General features: G+C 39.3%; 1 non-coding gene across 1 annotated transcript; it reads left to right on the top strand.

Annotated features, from left to right (window-relative positions):
• Positions 1-754: 754 nt before the first annotated feature.
• On the top strand, positions 755-908 carry LOC149188026 (5.8S ribosomal RNA). Its single transcript, XR_016256658.1, has one exon. It is a non-coding gene; the product is annotated as a 5.8S ribosomal RNA (ribosomal RNA).
• Positions 909-6667: the final 5759 nt, after the last annotated feature.

Here is a 6667-nt window from a genome sequence, read left to right as displayed (position 1 = left end):
GAAAAGGTGGGATTGTTGTGGATTGGTGTTCGGGAAGGACGAAAAGTAGTGAGAGTTCCCAGGGTGGCCACCCTAGTCCTTCTCGATCGTCGTCCCCTGCAGTTCCCCCCTTTTTTGAAGGCACGGGGTTGGGGAAGCTTGTTCTCTGTTTGAAGCCTCCTCCCCTTGTGAGCCGGTAGCCACGGTTGATATATTCCTTTCTCTCTTGTTGTTCTCTTCCCTTCTTCCTCGTGGCCCCTAGCTTTACGGAGAAAAGGTGGGATTGTTGTGGATTGGTGTTCCGGAAGGACGAAACGCAGCGCGAGCTCCCGGGGTGGCCACCCTCGTCCTTCTCAATCGTCGTCCCCTTCAATTCCCCCCTTTTGCCGAAGGCACGGGGCTTGGGAGGCTTGTGCTTTGTTTGTGCTTTGTTTTCTACCCTGTTCTCTTCCTTTCGGTCCCTAGCTCTACGGAGAAAAGGGGGAATTGTTGTGGGCTGGTGTCCGGGAAGGGCTAAAAGCAGCGCGAGCTCCCGGGGTGGCCACCCTAGTCCTTCTCGATCGCTGTCCCACACATTTCCCCCCTTTTTGCGAGGGCGTGGGGCTGGGGGGAGATTGTCCTCTGTTCGAGCCTCCCCCCGTGAGGGGGTCAGACACCTTTGTTTCTCTTTCTCTCGTGCGTTTTTCCTCCTTTTGCCCCTTGGCCTTACATTTGTTGTGGGGGGGTGCCCCCCCTATTCAGTTTTGTGGCCGATTTTTCGGTAGTACGTGGAAACGACTCTCGGCAACGGATATCTCGGCTCTTGTTACGATGAAGAACGTAGCGAAATGCGATACTTAGTGTGAATTGCAGAATCCCGTGAATCATCGAGTTTTTGAACGCAATTTGCGCCCGAGGCCTCGGTCGAGGGCACGTCTGTCTGGGCGTCGCATCCCATTCAAACGCGCTCCCTGCAATGTGCTAGGGAGCAGCGGAGCTGGTCGTCCGTGCCCCGTGCGGTGCGGTTGGCTGAAATACCTCAAGCGATGTTTCGTGGCGCGCGTCGGCGAGCGGTGATCTTGTCCCCTTGGATGGGTAGTCGGCGTTAGCCGATGCGGGCTTTGTGTGGCATCGCTCGAACTTGCTTTGCTCTCTCTTGTCCTCCCATGGGGTAGGGCGGAGTTAGCTCCAACTTTGCGACCTCAGCTCAGGCGAGAACACCCGCTGAGTTTAAGCATATAATTAAGCGGAGGAAAAGAAACTTACAAGGATTCCCCTAGTAGCGGCGAGCGAACCGGGAATAGCCCAGCATGAAAATCGGGCGGCGGCGCCGCCTGAATTGTAGTCTGTAGAAGCGTCCTCAGCGGCGGACCTGGGCCAAGTCCCTTGGAAGGGGGCACCTGAGAGGGTGACAGCCCCGTCGGCACAAAAAAAACAATATGGGGACTACATGGGCACAACAATAATAATATGGGGATACACTAACAATAAAAATAAAGAGGATACACTAGTATTATAGGGACCTAACATGACCCTCTCCTTCAAAAAAAGTTTTTTCCTCAACACTTGAGTAGTTCTGGATGTTTTTGTATAAAATTGTCATCCTCCCATGTGAAATCTTCAATGGGTAAGTTCTTCCACTTAATGAGATACTCTAAAATTTATTGATTTCGTAGTTGTCGGGTTCTTTTTTCTGTGACTGCTTCAGGATACAATAAGATTTTTCCTTCCTTGTCAAGTTCTAAAAATACTATTTGACTTGGGAGCTTGTCACCGATAACCTTTATTAGGCATGAAGCATGGTAAACTAGATGTACTCGGGAAGATGTAGGAATCTCCAATTTGTATGTCATAGTACTAATCTTTTGCAGCATCTCGTAAGGACCATAGTACTTGGGTGATAATTTATTATCCTTCTTAGCTTGTTTGGGGTACATTTGTTTGTATGGTTGTAGCCATAAAACTACCTAGTCGCCTACATCAAAACTTCTTTCACTATGATGCGGGTCAGCATGTTGTTTCATTTGATTTATGTCAAAGTGAGGTTATCCTTTATGAGTTGGAGAACTTATTGTTGATGCTCGATGTGATCTTCCACTACTTGAATATCATAATTTTCTCTTAAATATGACGTGATGGATGATGGATGATGTCCATAAAGTGCCATAAATGGGGTCATTTTTTGCTGCAATATGGAAGGAATTGTTATACCACAATTTAGCAAGAGATAACCACTTGACCCATTGTGTTTGTGTATCATATGCAAATCAATGAATATATCCTTCCAAACATTTGTTCACTATCTCAGTTTTCCCATCAGATTGAGGATGATAAGATGAGTTATGAGCTGCTAATTGAGTACCAAGACGAGAAAATAATTTCATCCAAAATTTTCTAGTGAAAATGGGATCTTTGTCACTTATAATAATCTTTGGGTTTCCATGTATCTCTTGAATTGTTTCCATAAATTAAATAACAATTTTATTGGCTTTAAAAGGATGAGATAATGCACAAAAGTGTGCATACTTGGTAAGTCTATCAACTACCACCATGATGATACTCTTTCCTTCATACTTGGGTAAACTTGTGATAAACTCCATTGAGACCTCCTCCCAACATTGACTTGGAATGGCTAAACGTTGTAAAATACCTAGGGTCTTAATTGTCTCAACTTTATTTTGTTGACAAACCAACCATTCTTCTGCAAACTTTTGAATATCAGATTCAAAGTCATCCTGAAAAAATTCCTTTTTGACCCTATGGTAAGTTTTTAAAAATATTGAGTTCCCTCCTAAGGGTCTAAAATAATATTTTGTTTGAATTGGGAATTCTTGTAGAGATATAAGTTATCTTTGTACCATAATGAATCATTTTTCCAAATAAATGTATCATATGTACTTGAATCTTGATGCAACTTTGAATTAGTGCCCACACCTCGTCATCATTCTTCCATTCATCCCTTGCTTCATTTATCCAATCAGGTTGGATAATAGAAATGACATAGAGCAATGCTTCCACATCCTCATTCTTTCTTGAGAGTGCATCTGCAACAACATTTTTCTTCCCTTTTTTATAGATAATTTCAAAGTCATAACCCAACATCTTGGTGACCTATTTTTGTTGATTTTCTGAATATAATATTTATTCCAAAAAGTATTTAAGTCCATCATGATTTGTTTTTACCTTGAAGTGTCTTCCCATTAGGTAAGGCCTTCATTTATTTAGTGCATGTAGTATTGCCAACATTTCATTCTCATAAATAGGCTTGTGTAAATACTTTCCCTTGATTGGACGACTTTCAAAATCAATGGGTCTTCCTTCTTGAATTAAAATAGCACCAATTCCATTTCCTGAGGCGTCACATTCCATAATAAAGGTTTTTGTGAATTATGGTGTAGGTAAGATGGATGCTTGGTACATTTCCTCTTTAAGATGTTCAAAGGCTTTAGTTGCTTCTGGATTCCAATAAAATGCATCTTTCTTTAGTAATGTTGTTAGAGGCACTGCTATTCTCCCATAATTCTTAACAAACTTGTGATAATACCCTCTCAACCCGAGAAATATTCAAAAATGCTTAAGGGTTGTGGGGATTTTCCATTCCTTAATAGCTTTAATTTTTTTATGGTCAACCTTAACACCCTCATTAGATACAATATGACCCAAATATTCCACCTCCTGTACTCCAAAGAAACATTTGAAGGTTTTTGCATATAATTATTTATCCTCCAATAGTTTGAGTACCTTATCAACATGTTGAACATGATCCTTCCAAGACTTGTTTTAGATTATTATATCATCAAAAAATACTAACACAAATTTTCTAAGGAAGGATTTGAAAATGGAATTCATCAAACCTTGAAATGTGGAAGGTGAATTAGTAATGCCAAAAGGCATGACCAAAATTTCATAATGACCTTCATGAGTTTTTTTTGGGTCCCTATAATACTAGTGATTACCCCATTACTATTGTAGTTGTACCCCTTATTAATATTTTTGTGCCCCTATTGTCCCCATATTGTTATTACTGTGCCCCATAGAATCCCTATATTGTTATTTTTGTGGCTTTATATTATTATTGTTAGGTCAGCTGGGTTATATTGTGACTCCTTAGACTCCTATATATAAAAAAGAGGTTTCTTCATTTGAATCATCCAAGAATTGTTCATTTATGTAATGTAAAGGAGGTTACCCCCTTGAAGAGGCTGAATTTTAAGGCGTTGATCTATCTTTTTTATCTATTACTTGAGATGGTTTCATAACATTTGGTTTCAGAGATTTGGATTCTAGGGTTTGGCTGCTACAAACAGGTCATCGTGGCATTTTCACTATAACTTTTTTTATGTGACATTTCCATAGCTAAAAAAAAACCATTTGAGAAGACATTGCACTGAAGCTCGGGTCCAAATTTCAGAGTTTTTTGCGCTATATTTGCGGAGATATTATCTGAGGAAGTTGGTCTTTTTGCAGACTCCTGAATTACATTCCAAACAGGTGACCTCGGGAAAATAATCATAAATTTCTCTCAGATCATCAGATTGAAATTTTGTAAGAAGGTACAGAAAGAGGACGGACTGTAGTTTCTTTTGTATATTTTTCAGAGCCAAATGTCAAAACAGGGACACGTGGCACGTCGTACAAGTTCACTCTACTGAATTAGTCTATAATCAGGTCACTGTGGGAGATTTGGAATAACTCTTCATTGGAGAATCCAATTGGGGTCAGATTGGTGGCATTGGAAAGAGGACATAGAGGGCTACCACAGGTCGCAATTTCAAAATTGGATGATCCGAAATTATAGAGATACATCAGAGGCAATATCTAGCTCCTACAAAGTGAAAAAAGGTGTGTAGATTTTTTAAATTTTTGCTTAAGCTTGGTTTGAAAAATTATTTTGAAGGAATTCAAAGGGCATAGTAGAGGATTAGTATCGATAACTGATGCCCTGAGGAAAGAAGATGCAAACATCTAGTAAGCAATCTGAAAGCTCTAGCATGACTCATGAAGAATAGGAAGAAATGCTACATGATATATCAAAATTACAAGACCAAGTGCAACAAATTTCACTCTCAAAAAGCTAACAGAAGCTAAGATAAATGGAGTGGAATCTAAGATAAAGGGTGTGGAAGCCAAGATTGATGATTTGAAGATATATTTGAAGGCAGATTTGACAAATTTTCTACAAGAAATACTTACTAATGGTGAAAGGGGAGGAAAGGAAACTCATGATGTAAACAAAGGAAATGTTAATCATGATTTCATAGACTCTAATGTTGGATCAAAGATGCACCATATTCCAAAAATCGATATGAGGAAGTTTGATGGCAAGGATCCCGCAACATGGATATTACAGATGAAGCAATTTTTCGATCTCAATAATGTGCAAAACACACAAAAGGTACGTATTGCAACTTTATATTTGGAACCAAATCAGTTTGTATGGTATCAATGGCTTTGCTCTCGTAAACAATTTATCACTTGGGCAATTTTTATGGAAGCATTGATAGCACATTATGAGGATACAAAAAGCAACACTTTTTTTAGCCAATTGATAAGTCTCAAACAAAAGGGTTCAATAATGGAGCACATTGAGGAGTTCCAAAAATTGAACATAAGGGTAAAAAATATTCCAAAGGAGCATAGGATTGATGTGTTCATAGCATATTTAAAGGATAATATCCAACATAATGTTTGCCTTTGGGAACCTGATATATTAGAGAAGGAATTCAGGTTAGCAAGAAAAATGGAAAGCAAAATTATGGCAACCAGGAAGCATACCACTCACAACTATAAAGACGGAAGTGTTGTTGTCGCTAGTCTTCCACAACCTATAAGGTTGACACCACAACAATTGGAAGAAAAAAGAGAAAAAGGGCTTTGTTACAGTTGTGATAGAAAATACACTAAAGGTCATAAGTGTGCTGAGAAGAAATTATTCTACATAGATTGTGAAGAGGAAGAAGAAAAGGAGCAAGAAAGGTCAAAAGAAGAGGATATACTCCAGGAACAAAGCCTATATGAAGAACAAATGAATCTGACCATATCTTGTAATGCATTGGAGGGAATTACCACTCCTCAAACCATCAAGATAGAAGGAAAAATCAAGAAGAAAAAGGTAATAGTGTTGATTGATTCCGGAAGTACCCACAATTTTATTCATTGTAAGGTAGCAAAAGAATTGAATTGCTTCTTATATCTAGCACCAGAGTGTCAAGTGATGGTTGAAAATGGAGGAACAATAAATTGCTCTAGAAAGTGCCATAATATCAATCTATCCATGGGAGAATATGTACTGACAAGCCCAATGTTTTCCATTCCAATGGGAGGTGTTGATGTTGTATTAGGAGTCCAATGGCTACAATCCTTGGGTACAATAGCTTTTAATTTTCAAGAAATTTTCATGAAATTTTCTATGCAAGGAAAGGAAGTTGAATTAAGGGGTATTGCAGGGAAACCGAGAAAGATAATTAGCTCTAACGGTATGACAAAGCTTCTAAAAAATGAACGAAAAGGTCTAATTGCACAATTATGTTCACTAGATGTTTCCACATTGGAATCATCTATTTCTCCAGATCTCTAAAAAGTCTTGGACAATCATTCCAAGGTATTTGAGGCTCCCAAAGGTCTCCCACCTATTCGTGATCATGATCATGCTATTCATCTGATTCTAGGAAGTGTTCCTCCAAACATCAGGCCGTACAGATATCCCTAT

This window comes from Pinus tabuliformis, chromosome 3_1 (assembly GCF_031772625.1).
Source record: "Pinus tabuliformis cultivar Carrire ecotype Pingquan chromosome 3_1, CPIR1, whole genome shotgun sequence".
In the NCBI taxonomy this organism is placed as follows: domain Eukaryota; kingdom Viridiplantae; phylum Streptophyta; class Pinopsida; order Pinales; family Pinaceae; genus Pinus; species Pinus tabuliformis.
The sequence above is the reverse complement of the archived record's forward strand: the minus strand, read 5'-3'. Positions and strand labels throughout refer to the sequence as shown.